Source organism: Pseudopipra pipra, chromosome 3 (assembly GCF_036250125.1).
Source record: "Pseudopipra pipra isolate bDixPip1 chromosome 3, bDixPip1.hap1, whole genome shotgun sequence".
Classification (NCBI taxonomy): Eukaryota; Metazoa; Chordata; class Aves; order Passeriformes; family Pipridae; genus Pseudopipra; species Pseudopipra pipra.
Window position 1 is genome coordinate 74,160,770 of NC_087551.1, and position 16,982 is coordinate 74,177,751.

Sequence of the window (16,982 nt, forward strand, 5' to 3'; positions counted from 1 at the left end):
TAACATACGGTCTCCTAAATGTTTCTTGAACATTTTTTGGCAAGTCCTTGCGAACGCTTCAGGTTCACGTGCCACCACAGTCCTCCTGCAATCTGGTGTGAGGAGAGCCACAGCTTCCCGCAACACCTATCCAGCATCTCCAGATCTCTAAAAACAAGAATTGCAGCTTAGCTGACAAAGCAGCAACACAGTCCTCCCTTTTTAAATGTTTGCTAAAGTATTCAAATTAATGTTGATATTATCTTTTAAAAACACATTGTGGCCCACTGGCATTTCACTCCCACTAGCTGTAACAAAACCATAGGTCTTTCTCTGTTTGTTATTATCTCAGTCCAAATTTACAACAAGTTTCTGTTGCACCAGTGATTAGTGACATTTTAAGATAGTAATTAATTTTTAGCTAGTGGAAAGACACGTCTTCTAATTAATGTACTGAGTATGTAATAGACTTACTTGTTCAGGCACTTTTGATTATCACAGAAATACACTTTCTTGCAAGTTTTAAGGAGCAAGAACAAATATTTATGACATTATCTACATATTAGCATTTGGTCCCTTCAGCTTGTTTTGGGGTTGGGGAAGCCATATAAGATTTTGGGAGTAAAATTATGATGTTTAATGTTTTTCTTTCTCTACTCCCCCAAAAGTTTCCAAGGAAAACGTGAAGAGAGGTTTTCATTACAATGTATTCATTCCTTCTCTCGGTGCGCACACGGCTCTTGTAATCATGCCTCCACTCCGTAGGCAAGAATGTCTTGCTTTCCACAGAGTGTCAGCGCCCTGGCTAGGTTAGCGATGGATGCTCACCCAAAGAATGCTGATTTTGTTCAGAAATAAATGACAGGGTTGCCAACAAGCTGGAAGGGGGACTGGCTGTGTCGTACGGTGGGGGCAGGAGGAGACCTCACGGAAGCAGAGACTATTGTCCACTCACAACTCTAGCGAAGTTAGAGCCCGTTTCTCACCTCCTCTCCCCGAGGAGAGCGGGTGGCACATCCTCAGTGCTACCGGCTCGGCCTCCCTGAGCCCGTCTCGGGAGCAGCGCTCCGGCTGTGGGAGGGAATTCCGGGCTGCCGCGGGCACTAGGCGGTGTGCATCGCGGGGCTGCGCTGCCCTGGCCTCTCGCCCCCCTTCCCATACCTCCACTTCCAGCATGGGAACATCGGTGGCTCTGACGGTGTGGAACAGAGGTGGGAGGAAGAGAGGAAGACGACAGGTTTGCCTTCCCCACAGTGAGGGACAGAGCCGGGCGGCAGCAGCGCTTGGGTATTCCAGCTCAGCACCCGCCTTTACCCTGAGACACCTGGCCAAGAGCCATCGTGCAGCTCTCGGCACGACGCGGCCACGGTGCATCCCCTCCGCCCCCCTCCCCCTCCCGCAGCCCCTCACTTGCATGCAACCCCTCCGGCCGTGGCGGACAGCCGGAGACCCCGGGACATCCTCCTACCTTGAGCTGCGGGAGGGGAATCGGGGAGGGAGAGGAAGGCGGAGGCAGGGGAGGAAGGGCGGTGGCAGGACACCGAGGACAGCCCGGGCTGCTGTGCAGCCGGTGTCCGGGCACCACTGACGGCGACGGCAAGCGGCGCCCGAGCGAGGGAGGGAGGAGGGAGAGAGAGGAGGAGGGAGAGAGAGAAGGAGGGAAGAAGGGAGGGATGGAGGGAAGGGAGGAAGGAGGGAGACCCGCCTCCCTTCGGGAGCGCTGCACAGCGCCCTTTAAAGGAGCAGAAACTCGCTTTCTCTGCGGCCGCCGCCGTCAGCTCCCCAGAACGCCAAGTGTCGCCGCTGCCCCCGGCGCTGCCCGAGCCACCGGCGGCCGCGGGACTTCGCGGGCGGCCGACGAAACAGGAGCGCTCTCGCCTCTGCTTCCGCAGAGGTCCCAACCTCCCCGGGCGGCGAATTTTCAAGGCGTTAAAAGTCCGAGGTCCTAATCGGGGTCCCTGAGCCCGTTTTGTGAACGCGGAGGGAGTAGGGGTTGGACACTGCCGCCTGTAAACCGGCACTTAGCAGCCCCTGCCCGTCCCCATTTTGCCCCGTGAGTGCGGAGGTGAGCGGAGTGCTCCTACCGCAGCCTGCGGGGGTGCTAAAAAAAGTCTGAATGCCTTCGGCTGCTTCTCGACTCCTTTCTCATGGTGGAACCTGCCTGTCCCCACTCCTTCCTTGAACTAGCGGGTACTAAATTCGGGCATTTTTTTCGCCACTCTAGCCCTTCCAGGCTGGAAGGAGATCCAGGGAGTGGGCGACTGCCTCTGCCCCACTGCCCTCCCGACTCACTCCTAAGTGGCCAAGGTGAGGGAAGGGGGCTCTGGTAATAGGACCAAGGCCTCCCTCACGAGCTGGATTGGGAAATGTGTCGTTCTGCCCGTCTTGCCCGGTTGCCAGTGATTTTCTTCCTCGCCCAGCCGCGCTCGTCCCCACAGCGCCACAGGCGTCTCTCTGCCTCTTCTGCGCTTCTCCCGATTTTGTTTCGTGACTCGGACATGCCTTGAATCGCTGCAGGATTTCCCCTGCGCGTCCCCACCACCTCACAGCCTTCTAGAGGTCTGATCTCTGGGCAGACGTGATGTGCAATTTTACAAGAAAATCCCCGTCCGCTTGCCTTTCCCTCACGGAAAAGTCCTGTTCCCGGATCCCCGGGGAAGCGCAGCCCGCACCCTGCAAAGGATGATCAGACCTTGCCCCACTTCATCTACCCAAGCGACCAACTAGGGAGCCCTGGTTATCAGAGGTGGGAGGAGTGTACTCAAAAACCGTCGGAGAGATGGAGCTGGGGCGAGTGGGGGTTGGTGACTGAAAAGTCCCTCTAATTAAATAAACAGCAGAGTTGTTGTGCGAAGTAAATAAATAGTCAATGATCCCATTGTGGAGCCGGGCGCAGGCGGCACAGATCGCGGCGGAATCGCAGCGATTGGGCTCCGGCCGCTGTGACTTGCAGCTTAATCGGTCCCACAGCACAGCCCTTAATTACTTGCAGCACACTTTCATGGCCGACAGAAAATTCATTAGTCGGTTTATTTGCCTGAAACGGTATTGGAGACAACTCTCACAAAAAAAACAAACGCACTGCTAACGCAGTGTCACCCTGGGAGGTGAAGGGACCTCGGGAGAAAGTGTCACTCCAGAAGTACGCGGGTCGCTTGTGGGAAAACTGAGCAGAACAACGCCGTAGAAAGCTGAGCTCTGTGGGATCCTGCAGGAGGGAAGGGAGTGGCGGGGATCTCCACGGGAGCAACCAAGTCATCTCCACGATCTCCAGCAAGGCGAGGCAGGTTAATGCTGCGAGAGTAGGCAAAGGGTGGCAAGCGTATCAGGGCGGATGAGTAAACGTTTGTGCAAGCAGTGATTCGCTGATTTCGTCCCTCTTTTTTTAATCACTGACTGCATTTGCACTGTTACTTACTATCCAGAGTTTCCTGACCAGAGAACAAACAGCAAACAGGGCAAACATAAAAATATGTGACTCAAAAGTGTCTCTCTAAGATGAGAGAAGGGAATGGAGGGAAAGAAAAGGGATGTGACATAGTTCTAACATTGCAGATAGATTGTATAATATCCTCATGTAGTCACTTCAACTCAACTACATTGGTGTAGAGTCTTTTCCCTTGTTGCCTGGGTTACATTTCTGTCCAGACAGAAATCCTCAGTGCTTTCCTCAGCCAACAACGGTTTATGGAGAATTAGATCCTCTCAGACAGAAAAGAGGTTCCCAGTGTCAATAGTGCTGTTATCAACACATATTGCTCAGGATATTTAAGGATTTTGCACATGTCTCGTTATTACTCAAATGAAGAATGTTGGAATAGGAAAATGTGAGCAAGAGTGTTGGAACAACAAACCTAAGCTCACACTCCAAGTCAGTGGCATAATGGGAAGACACTGTGATTGTCTTTTCTCAGGTTTTGACTACTGCAAAATTTTTCCTTTAAATGCTGACATTATAAATTGTTGTATTTCTTCCCAGCTACACTGTGGGAACTTTGACCTTTATTAGTATTGACCATCAGAAAGAAACAGGAAAACACAGGCCCAGTTTTTCAATATTCAAAATAAGATGTACCAGAGAATTTGTCACACAAGTTCCTGGACTGTAACAATTCAAAACAAAACAAAAACCAAATCCATAAATCAAAAATAACCACCCAAACTTATTTAATTACTTGCTTACTTCATCTTTGTTGTTGACTATTTTAATTGAAATTTACAATTTTATCAAATAAGAATACACGTTTCATCTTTTCACCAGCTAATTAAAATAATTTTTAAAAGGTCAATAAGTATTTAACCCCATTAAAAGTAAATAAATTTTCAAAGATCTTTGTGAGAATAGTTTTGGGGTTTGTTTGCTTTTTCCTGCATAATTTCTAAATATATGAAATGAAATTATCTGGGTTTAACACATTCCCACTAGGTGCATTTACACCTCAAAGTTAGAGGTAATGTAAACTTGTAGCCTAATTCCTTTAAGCCTTCCAAAATGAAATTATCTAAGGATGACAGATACATCCTTTCCCCACAGAAATCTATCACTAGCACTCAGTACATCTGAATATTTAACACTTTTTTTCTTGCTTGCTTTATCTTTCAATTTAGGTCAGCTATGATAACACAAACACTGACAGAATTTAAGATCTTTCAAAAGAGTTTCCATCAATTTTTTTTTAATACTGCCACCTCTACAAAGACCCCAAATCAACCAAAATAATCTTTTAGGGATTCTTCATGCTGTGGCTTAACATCCCTAAACACATTCTGTCCAACTTAATGACCCAAATCTGAGTACTGATGCTTGTTCAAAATGAGTGATTTCCAGCTTGTGCCCTGCTATGGAAAATGCTGAAGCAAACCTTTGGGACTTCGGACTGTAGACAATTGAGTGTTTTGTTCTTTTTGCCAGCCATTGTTTTATTTTATTTTTTTTACTCTCTTGCAATTGTGAACAACACTCTGTAGCCTTTCAGGAAATCTGTGTCCTACTGCTATGGCATAAGGATTTTTGATACGCTCACAGTCAAAGAAAGAATTTTTGTTGCTCTTTTGGCAAAAGAAAATCCTCCCAAATGTTGTCTTTTCACAATTGGTTACAGCTTTTAATGATGACTTTGTATACTTATATTCCTGGTCAAACTGGCTACATTCATGAAGTCATTTCCCTTCAAACAGAAGAATGGGTCTAAGCAGGATGGCATAAAAGCAAAAAATCTCTGTCTAGAAGAAACAAATCCCTGTTCTTGCATTATCCACTTGGGGGAGACAATGAGCCATAGGTATGTCAGTTTGATGGATCACATACAAAATTGATGAGGAATTTGTACCCATTGTGTGTTATTGTTAATTTTAAAAGTGCTGACCTCTGTTACATAGCAGACATGATGTTTCTCATAGCACGTCATCAATCTGTATGTCAGACAGTTTTCTTCTCTCTCCTTGCAGATGGCATCATCCAATGACTTTCACTAATAGGCCTTAGGTAGGAACATCCAGACTCTTTCAAGATGATATCCCATAACTCTGTAATTAATATCTCATATTTGGACAACCTCACCTGACTCAAGACTTACATATGAACTCCTTTTATTGTTTAAGAGATACACCCAAGTGTATTACACTGCTAAGAGGGCTACTAAACACTACTAAAAGCCATAAAAAAATAAAATCTTTCCCTGAGTCTGAAACCTTTGGATATAGATGCATGGCTTGGACTTTTTTTTTTTTTTTGGTGCCAATCATGATGAAATGTACAATATTGTCCAACAGACTGCCATATTTTGCAGTCCTCCAAGGAAAGCTTCCATGGTTTAGCAATTGTTATTGTTGGAATATATTCTGATGTTTGCCTCAAATGGCTTTATGGCAATAGACAATCATTACTCTTCCTCTTACCTACAGAGGACATATTCCTCTCTCTAAAACTACCTTCTGAACATCTGAATAGATATTATGCAGGAAGATAATGTCACTCCTTTCTTCAAGAAGGGAAAAAAGGAGGATCCAGGAAGCTCCAGACCAGTCAGTCTCTGTGAAAAGTGATAGAGCAGCTAATCCTAAAAACCATTTCCAGGCATATAAAGGACAGTAAAATCATTAGGAGTAGTCAGCATGGATTTGCCAAGGGGAAGTTATGTTTGACCAATTTGACAAGCCTTTAAAATTAAGTGACTGGCTTTGTAGATGACGAGAGAGCAGTGGATATTAACTACTGCACTGTTTCCCATAAGATTGTCATAAAGAAGCTATTGATGTATGGGTCAGACGAGCAGATGGTGAGGTAGATGGAAAACTGGCTGAATGTCATGGCCCAGAGGATGGTGATCAGTAGCATGAAATCTAGTGGGAAGCCAGTAACTAGCAGTGTACCCTAGGGGTCAATACTCCATCCAGTCTTGTTCCACAACTTCATTAATAATCTGGATGGGGCAGAGTTAATAACTTGGGGCAGAGTGCACCTTCAGCCAGTTTGCCTATGATACTGAACTGGGAGGAGCAGCTGATACACCAGAGGATTGTGTTGCCATCCGGAGGGATGTTGAAAGGTTGCAGAAGTGGCCTGACAGGAACCACATGAAGTTCAACAAACACAAGTGCAGGGTCCTGCACCTGGGAAAGAACAATCCTCCAATTTGCAGTTGACTGACTGCAGAGCAGCTTGGCAGAAAAAGACCTGGGCGTCCTGGTGGACAACAAGTTAAACATGAGCTGGCAATGTATCATTGTGGCAAAGAAGGCTGATGGTATCCTGGGCTGCATTAGTGGATATGTTGCTAGCAGGTTGAGAGAGGTGATCTTTCCCCTCCAGTTAGCACTGGTGAGACTACATCTGAAGTATTGTGTCCAATTCTGGGCTCCCCAGTACAAGAGACACATGGACAAGCTGGAAAGAGTCCAATGAAGGGAGATGATGAAGGGATTGAAGCATTTGCCATATGAAGAAATGCTGAGAAAGCTGGAACTGGTTAGCTTGGAGAGGAAATGTCACAGGGAGGATTTTATCAATGTGTGTAAATATCTGAAGGTAGGGTGCAAAGAAGATGGAACAGGATTTATTCAGTGGTGCCCAGTGACAGGGTCAGAAACAACAGCCACAACTGAAACACAGGAGGTTCCCTCTGAACATCAGCAAACACTTTTTTACTGTGGGAGTAACCAAGCACTGGCACAGCTTGTCCAGAGAGCGAATGGAGTCTCCCATCTGGGAGATATCAAAAACCTGTCTGAACATGATCCTGGGCAAACAGCTGTAGGTGGCCTTGCTTGGTTAGGGAGAGGGTTGGACCAGATGACCTTCAGAGGTCTCATCCAATCTCAACTATTCTTGTTAATTTTCTTGTGTCTCCTCCAGTTTGCTCTGCTTTAGATGACTTCTAAGTATCTCACAATTATAACTGCTTTTGTCAGAGTGTTTCTAATTGGTCCATATCACTGCATTACAGTGTGCAGAACTATATATAGCACAGAAAATGCTAGAACAAAAGTAATAAGTGGATGGAAGGATTATTGTTACTGATTTCAGGTTACCATCTTGTTCAGAAATCCCAATAGGATGACTGACTCCTTTGCAATAGCATGATATTGTAGTTTCATATTTGCCTTGTCACAATAATAATTAGGTACTTTTCTGCTTAACTAACACCTGATTAGCTGCTTCTTCACTTGCATTTGCTGAACTACCCATTCACCCCCAAGAGTAGAATCTTGTGCTTGTCCCTGCTCAATATCATTCTTATTTTTTCCAGAACACTATTTCAATTTATTGAGGCACATTCTACATTCTGGGGCTAACCACTACCATTTCTGCAGTTGCTCCTAAACTGTCTTCATCAAACACTTAAATGAGGCACCCAAGTCATTAATCTTTGCAATATCAAATATACAATAGCAGCATAACAGGTCATAACCAATTCTAGAGAAGTCTTTTTTTTCTGTCAATGAGGTTCAACAGCATACCAATAAAACTGTTTTGCACCAACTTTTACATTCTATTTTGCTTATGCAAGTGTCATATCTTGTTCAGGTTTATTCTTAGAAATTCTATAGTCTTGTTTATGAATACTAATATATTTTATCAAATGTCTTATCCTTGTGCTTTGTCCTTTGGGCCCCATAGAATTTCCTCTTTAAAAAAAAACCCTTTATATATAGGAATTTATTGATTTAATGAATTTGTGTATGTCTAGCTTTTTACAAATCCAGTGCTAATTTAGATGCATGGAAGAAAAATATTAATAAATGGACCAATAAAGCCCTCTGGCTATAAATGAAGCTTTGGGGGAAAAAAAAGATGGAACTTAAGTGGAGGAAATTACATGATCAGGATCTAGTTTTGCATCTAAACTTAGAAGTAGTCACAATGGGTACAAAATTAAATAATAAAACCAAAACAAAACAAAAAACCCAAATAAAACAACACAAAACCACCACCAGTTAATTTTTACAAGCACAATGCTGAAATGTCTATGACCAAAATTGCTGGTTTATGGCTTAAACAAGGACTGGATACACCACCTTGTAATAGGGCATTAGATAACACTACAATTGATAATAATCATAATAATAAGGCTTTAGTTTAATTAATAGGAAGTGGAAGCTTCTCAAGCATGAGATAATGGCAAATAGACGGGTAACCTCGAATTGTAAATATGGAAGAGGATATTCTAATAATGGGAAGTGTTACGACCCGCCCCAGAAAAAGGGGAGAGGGCTAACCCAGGTTCTTATCAATAATTCCCTTGGGGTGGATTTAAGTGAAACGACACTCAATAATCGGTGTCTGAAAACATATACGGGTAGGGTTTATTTTAACAATTTTGTTTTAACAGGTATGTTATCATTTTGGGTGTTATCATCTATATTGTATATCATAGGGATAACCCCTGGGGGGAAAATGCATAAGGGAGAGAAAGGAAAGACAGGATAAGGCTAAGGGAGAGTAAGAGAAAGAAAAGCTGAGAGTGGACAGATGTCTATAGTCACCGCCCACGGGGTCCAGAGCGATGACACTTGGTAGTTGCAGCTTTCATGTCTGCCAGTTGAAGTGGTGGCCTTGATCTGCTGGGGGTGAAGGAGGGAAGCCCCCACACTCCAAGAAGTTATGAGTTATTATATCTATGGTTAGTGTCACGGGCCATGCCTCGAGCCTCCAAACCTCTCCCTGGGCCCTGCACAGAGTTTTTTTGAGTCTGGCCTGGTTCCCACCTTTTTTTAGATTGGCAGAGGGGGGATGGGCTGTTATGGGTCATCAGAGGTCCTGCCTTTTCAGGGCTTCACACCTTCAGCACTGGAGGGAGGGAGGAGCCCAACTGCCCATCCGAGGAAAAGTCAAAATCCTGCAAGAGTCTCCTAGAATGCATTAATCTTTAACCATTTCAGTCTCTGACAGGAAGAAACTTCAATTTCACTTTGCAAATGAAATTAAGATTTAAACTTCAGTAATACTATAAGAATTAAATCAGTTCTTGATCACTGTGCTTTTTTTCATGTCTTAGTATATACCATATAAAAAATGAACATTAATCATGCATCAATGAGCTGCAACAGTTTATGTACAGCTATACAGTTACACTGCCAGTATTCTGTCCATACACCCAAACACTCCATACATGGGCAACTGTGTTTGTTGATCATGTTTACCATATTAAAAGTTAACTGATTTTTAAGTGCCTGAGTCATTTATTCATTGTGAATTTAGAGAACTAATTTACCGGGGGGGAATAACATAGCAGGGGGCTTCTGTCTTAGATTGTTCAAAATGCCTAATCTTGAAGTGATAATATAAATAGGATTCATAGGTGATATTTTTGTGGTTAATTTACAGCTAAGAATAGACCTTCATCCTCAATTATGCAGCCATTTAAACCAAGTAATGTATTATATAGTCTGATGAATTACAATTAATCGTGTTTTCCTGGGATTTAGAAATTAACGTGAATCCACTGTAAAGATTCAGATATATGGCACTGCACATCACATATTAGTGGTGGCAGCCACAGAGTACACAGAGCTAGGTATCAGTACTAGCTACTCATTAGGACAACTGGTAAAGTGTGCTCCATTGAATTCAGACTCAGAATAGAAGAATTAAAGTTTACTGGTATGTAGAGAATTACAAGATCTGTGCAGTGTCTAAAACTCTTTGAGGTTTTGGGAAGTGAATTTCACCTAAAGCGAGCCTACGCTTCTAATCTACCTTGAAATTATTTTAGTTAGACTATATAAAGTGTATTTGGTCCATTTCAGAGGAAGAAATGAAATTGCTCCACCATTCAAACCTTAGCAATTTATCAGATATGGAAAGTCATTTCTAGTATGTGAAAAATACCCCCTGGGGCACATTCCTCTGCAATATGCATTTTAAGTAGATAGGAAGTCACATACCCTAGAATTATATAATAAAACAGAATAATGACCTACTTTAGTAATGATAACCATAAGTGAAGTAATGAGGCTATAAAAATATGTAAAAATAAACACCTTAATTAAGGAATTCTAACTCTTTTTTTATAGAATCATAGAATCATGGAATTGTTTAGTTTGTAAAAGATCTCTGAGATCATCAAGTCCAACCATTAACCTAGCACAGCCATGTTGAGCACTAAAACATGGCCCTATGAAACACATCCATATACCTTTTGGACACTTTCAGGAATGGCAATTCCTCCACTTCCGTGGGCAGCCCGTTCCAATGCCTGAACACCCTTTCAGTGAAGAAATCTTTCCTTGTATGTAATTTAAACCTCCCCTGGCACAACTTGAGGCCATTTCCTCTTGTCATGTCACATCACTGAGCCTCCTTTTCTCCAGGCTAAAGAACCCCAGCTCCCTCAGCAGCTCCTCTTAAGACCTGTGCCCCTCCCCCTTCACCGGCTTCATTGCCCTTCTTTGGACACGCTCCACCACTTCAATGTTTTTCTTGTAGTGAGGAACCCAGAACTGAACACAGGATTTAAGGTGCAGCCACACCAGTGTCAAGTACAGGTGGACAATCACTGCCCCAGTCCTGTTGGCCACACTAATTTTTATGCAAGCCAGGATGCCATGGGCCTTCTTGGCCACCTGGGCACACTGCTGATTTGTGTTCAGCTTACTGTAAATCAACAGCCCCAGGTCCTTTATCTCTGGACTGGTTTCCAGCCATTCTGCCTCAAGACTGTAGCACTACGTGGGGTTGTTTTGACTGAAGTGTAGGACTCAGCACTTCTCCTTGTTGAACCTCATACAACTGGCCTTGGTCCATTGATCCAGACTGCCTATCCTCCATCAGATCAATACTCTCAACTTAGCGTCATTTACAAACTTACTGAGTGTGTTCTCCTCATCCTGATGAAGATATTAAACAGGACTGGCCCAAACACTGAGCCCTGGGGAACTGGGCTTGTAACTGGCCCCCTGCTGGATTTAACTCCATTCACCACCATGCTCTGGACTCAGACATTGAGACAACTTTTACCTAGCGAACACTGCACCTCTCCACACCATGAACAGACAGTTTCTCTGGGAGAATGTTGTGTGAATCAGTGCCAATATTCATGACCATTGATGTCATAAGGTCCATCTGGCTTTTTCTTATTTTCCTAATTTTATAAGCTTTATAAGCAGTTAAGTAGTAAAAGTAGATTTTAGAATAGCTATATTATATCCCTCACCCTTTAGCACAATAGTTTACACATTCCCTACCCCATCACCCCATTCTATGTTCCCCATATCAATCCCACCCCTGAATTCCAGTAGAAAATGTTTAGTCTTTTGTCAAGGCAGGCTTCTTCTGTTTGAGGACACTCATATCTTGGCCTGAACCACAGAACACAGTCAGAAACTAGGTGACTGTGTACCCTTTGTGCTCTGAAAAAGATGAAGGTGATGAAGAAGTGGTCCTCAAATGCATCTCAGACCCAATTCCCAAGGGGTGGGCCAGGGGTGGACCAGGGTGAAAGCTGTGGGATGGACAAAACTTGGATTCGTCGGGCATTATTATAAATTGTAGCATCTCAAGCACAGAAGGTGTGTGCGTCTTGTGATCTTTATGCCTAGGCACAAATTAAACCCTTTTCTTATCTCATCCTCAATTAACTGCTCCGGAGTTTTTTTCCCTCAGCTTCTTTAGGCATTACCATTCCCTCATCCATTAAGTGGGTCACCCTGTTGTAGAAGGAAATGAGGTTAGTCAAACAGGATCTGCATTTTCTAAACCCATGTTGCCTGGGTCTGATCCCATGGTTGTCCTCCATGTGTCACATGATGATGCTCAAGATGACCTGCTCTGTGACCTTCCTCAGCACCAAGATCACATGACTGCTGGTAGATGATGAAGAGTTGCTTGGTGAGCTCTTCCACCAGCTCCCTCAGTACCCTTGGGTGGATCCCCTCTGGCCCCACAGATTTGTGCATGTCTAAGTGGCATAGCAAGTTACTGACCATTTCCTCCTGGTTATAGGGGCTTCATTCTGCTCCCCATCACTAACTTCTACCTCATGGGGCTGGGTACTTGGAGAACAACTGTTCTCCCTATTAAAGTCTGAGACACAGAAAGACCTTGGCCTTTTCTTTATCCTTTGTCACTATGTTTCCCTCTACATCCACTAAATGATGGAGATCCTCTTTAACCCTCCTTCCGTCGCTGATGCAAAGATATTTTTTGTTTTCTTTTATGGCGGTAGCCAGATTAAGTTGGCCCTTCTAACTTTTCCCCTGCATAACCTCACAACATCCTTTTGGTTCTACTGAGTGGTCTGCCCCTTCCTCCAAAGGTAACAAATTTATTTTTTTTTTTTTTGCTCTGAGTTCCAGTCAAAGCTCTATCTTCAGCCAGGCTGGTCTTCTTCTACAACGGCTCATCTTTTGTTCTGTGGGAATGGTCTGCTCCTGTACCTTTAGGATTTCCTTCTCAGAGCATGTCCAGTTTTTCTGTACTCCTTTGCACTTCAGGACCACTTTCCAAGGAACTTTCTCAACCACTCTCCTCAACAGGCCAAAGTCTGCCCTCCAGAGGTTAAGTCAGCCGTTCTGGTTAGCTACTTTTTTACTTCTTGAAGAATCAAAAGCTCTATAATTTTGTGATTGCTGTGCCCAAGATGGCCTCTGTCACATCACCCACCAGTCCTTCCCTCTTGAGAAACAGCAGGTCCCGTGGGACACCTTCAGAGTGGTTGGCTCACTCATCCAATACTTTTCACGTTTTAAGAATTTATGAGAACATTGAGTTCCTTAATTTCCTTGATATCTCACTCATTTCAGAAGAAGTAGCAAGTTTCACTTCAATCTGAGTTTTTGGTAGAACAAAAGTGTTAGCTTCTGGGAGAACAGTTTAAGCACTGTAGTCAGCACAATTTGAATATTAGTTAATACCTTGTCAAATTAGGATCTGACTTAGAGAAATGATTTAATGCTGTGCAAGGACTTTTTTTTTCTCTGGAGAGTATATTAGTACCTATATGCAAACTAAGAAACGATGATCAAATTTCAGAGATGAAGACTGCTCAATGTTCCAAGTTTGGGCAGCCATGAAAACTGTCTTCATAGCTTAATTACAAGATATTGTTGAAATACATTGTACAGGAAAATCTCCTAGAAGTGAAAAGGACAAAAGAGGACTTCTTTCTAATTACTTGAGATTGCTGAAATTAGAATTTCAAAGTCATTGACAGGAAAAAAGGCTGCTGGACATACTGAGAGAAAGGTCAGGACAAGCAAGAGATGATTAAACCAGTGCTGTGAACAGCAGAACCTGGACCTGAAACTGAAAATTAGGAAAGATAAGAGAAACCAAAAATTTGTTCCAGAATTGACAGTCCCCTTGCTGGGAAGAAAGGAGGAACTGAAGAACAGTATCAGGAAGGAAATAAAATATTCTAAACTTACTGAAATTTCAATAAGAAAGAAGACACTGTGTTGGGACAACTGTCAGGAGTGAAGCCTTTCTGAAGATGTAAAGAACCACACAAGCTATCCTTGGATAATTTAGGAGAGTTTGAGTCTCCTTAACACTATATATAATGCAAGGCATCTTTATGAAAGCACTCATAATCTGCAATCATTTGAGCTAGCATTTTATTCCTACCTTGACATGTTTCTATATCTATAAATGATGAACCCTGAGGTCTTGAAAACAGAGAGAATCAGACTTAGCAGTACAGTAAGTCAAATATCCAGTCTAAAGAGAAGCTGAGAAACTTCCCAACCTCCTAGATTTAAAAAAAAAAAACAAAAACGCATCCCTCTGCTTTAAGTGTGTATTTTTTTCTCCTAGCAAATAAGAGGCAGTACTCTGGTATCTCTTGCTACAGAAGAGATGCATCTCCTTTTCTAAACATATCATTCCATTTTAGTAGTCCTTCAGGAAGAATATCTAAATCAAATGGAAATTCTTATCTCAACAGGATGAATTTATAATGAACAGTGAGAAGGAGGAGACAAGCACATCATATCAAGACTTAATTTGAAGTCAAATGCTTTGCTGGTTTTGTTTCTTCTTTTAGACCTGACATGAATCCAAGAAGGGAGAACTAGACTTAATGATATTCTTATCTTTTATGATTTATTAACAAGTCTTTTACAACTGGAAAACAACAACAACAAAAAAAGGACAGGGACAATTCTAAAATCACTGAAGAGGGAATTGAGACAAAGTACAGAAAACTAAGGGAAAGCTAGCTCTTACTAACAGGAATTTCTCATACGTGTGACCGCAATTTAAATGGCTGGAACACATACGAACAAATGGAATAACTCTGAATTTTCCACTTTTAACCAGGGATGGTAACATTTCCACAAATTATAAGAACATTTTCATGTAAATTCCTACATTTTACAGTAGATAGCACTGTGAGTCAGATGATTAAACAAAGTTCAGAACTTTGAACAGCAGTTTTTTCCCCAGTTCTCACAGGCAAAAGAATGGAACTAATAATTTTATATGGCCCTCTCTATGGCAGGTAAAAGATGTATTTCAGCACTGTATCAGTTGGTTTATAACATCCAAAGTAGCAGAACAAGCTTGGATTAAATCACTTAGATGATATTTGAAACCCAGTTATCTACAACTAATATGAGGACCTGCCTAGTGTGTTATCAAAAAAACCCCAAACAATTGAGGTTAGTGTTATTTGCTTCTTTTTTTGTCATAGACCTTGAATGCAATATTATCTGTTATTTCATGGTAACTACCAGTTTGGGAAATACACATCTCAAAATTTAATTATTTTTTCCCTGCACTTTTACTTTAGGAAAACCATAAATAACCATCTACGAGGAAATAAGAATTCAAAGTACTTAAATTGTAGCCATTCAGAACTCAAAAATACTTTAAAGAACACGTTCTTCACACTCTAACTCACCTCTGAAAATATTGCACAGAAAATATTTTGTTATTACATTGTGAAAGAGCAGTGCTGACTCTTACTTGACAAAACCTAGTCCTACTAATACTGCAATGGGTACAACATTGGCAAAGCGGGCTAAACTCCACTATTTTTTCTTCCAAACCCAGCCATTTCTAATCTTGCACTTTGAGTTGAGTGTTCTTTACCTAGAGGCCTGCAAAATGGAAATCTCTTGTTATAGTCTACCAATAATTAATGTCAACATAATTCAAACCCAAAGTTTTTGCCTGTTATTTCCCCTACAGTGTTCATGCTGCCCTTTTGTGCTTCTCATGAAATAAAGAATTGTCTATTTATATATTACATAGGGTACTAATAAATTAAATAGGAAACTCTAAATTCTTTAGTGCTCAAGTGTGTAGTCCTATGCAATTTAACAAATAGAAAAATAGTAGCAATGATACAGCAAAAGTACAGTCTTCTCAAATAAAAAAAGTTGATAGAGGTCTTGACTGATGTTATTCATCAACCCTTATTGGGTCTGAATCTCTCCCAAACTACTTATCTTAATTATTAAAGAAAACAGCTTTTTATCAAGTGTTTAATCATTAAACTAGAAGAATTTGGTCTTGTTTTGGACTTTCATCAGAGGATTAAGGCCCAGCTTTTACCAATAGATGATTTTAAGCAACAAAACCTAACTGCTATCAGTCTTTACTTTGGCATAGAGTCAGATGATTTGGCATAGAGCCAGTGTTAAGTCCACTTCATTGGCAAAATCCCCATGAACTTCAGTTGCAAAACGTTAATTTTTTTTAATTTTTTTTCTTATTTGCAGATTATTTTTGGCTTATTTTTTCTGTCACACCTTTGATTGATTGGGTGTGCCCCCCTTTCTGTAAGTATGTATTTAGCCTTTAATATCTCAGTTCTTGGCTTTTAAATGCTGAAGATGCTGATCGTGAATAAATATTCTTAAGGAAATAGAAATAAATCCAGGCTAAACTAATTCCATCACTTCTTCAAATTTATCTCTAAATCTCAGGAGATAAATAGCTAATATACTAGTCCACAAACAGTCTGATTAAATGAAGGCTTCCTCTTATTCTGTGAGATAGTAATAAGGAAGTAATAAGAAATAAGTAATAAATTTTGCTAATGCATCTGGGGCTGAGTCATCATCAAAGACAGATGAATAAAAGTTACCAGTTTTCCATAATGAGAGCTGTGAAACTTTGCATTTGATATGTGCGCTTGAAAATACATGCAACCTAGAAATTAACAGGTTTCACTGACAGCACCAATGCAGGTAAGAGGTTAGAAGGAGACATTTTTCATAGAAAAAATTATGATTTTACAAAGCTTTTGGGTTTATTTTTTTTTCTACTGGCATAAGAACAGTCAGACAGCAATAGGTAACCCACAAAACATTAAGTATTTTTTCTTATAAACAGTGAAAACCAGTCCTCTAAAGTCTTTTGTCAGAAAAGGTCTTATTGCTGAACAATAAGAGTATGTTTTGGAAGAGTTAAATCAGGAAAGACCCCAGGAGGAGTTTCATAGAAACCCAGAGTGTTGATACATTTGCAAAGCACAGATGATTTCTATTAATTCAGCCCTGTTTTTAAATTAGAAATGAGCTTTTTAAATGGCTATGAAGATAGATTTAGTTTGGAG

General features: G+C 41.7%; 1 protein-coding gene across 5 annotated transcripts in view; it reads right to left on the reverse strand.

Moving 5' to 3' along the window:
* Positions 1 to 1,592, reverse strand: part of GRIK2 (glutamate ionotropic receptor kainate type subunit 2) — a 365,319-nt gene extending 363,727 nt beyond the window's left edge. For 2 of the 5 annotated variants that reach the window (XM_064649881.1, XM_064649883.1), the window contains exon 1: positions 1,448 to 1,591. The gene's annotated coding sequence lies outside the window, so the exon portion shown is untranslated. Of the gene's footprint in view, positions 1 to 1,447 lie in introns of all 5 variants that reach the window. The other 3 variants (XM_064649887.1, XM_064649886.1, XM_064649882.1) reach the window with 2 other exon arrangements.
* Between the last annotated feature and the right edge of the window lie 15,390 nt (positions 1,593 to 16,982).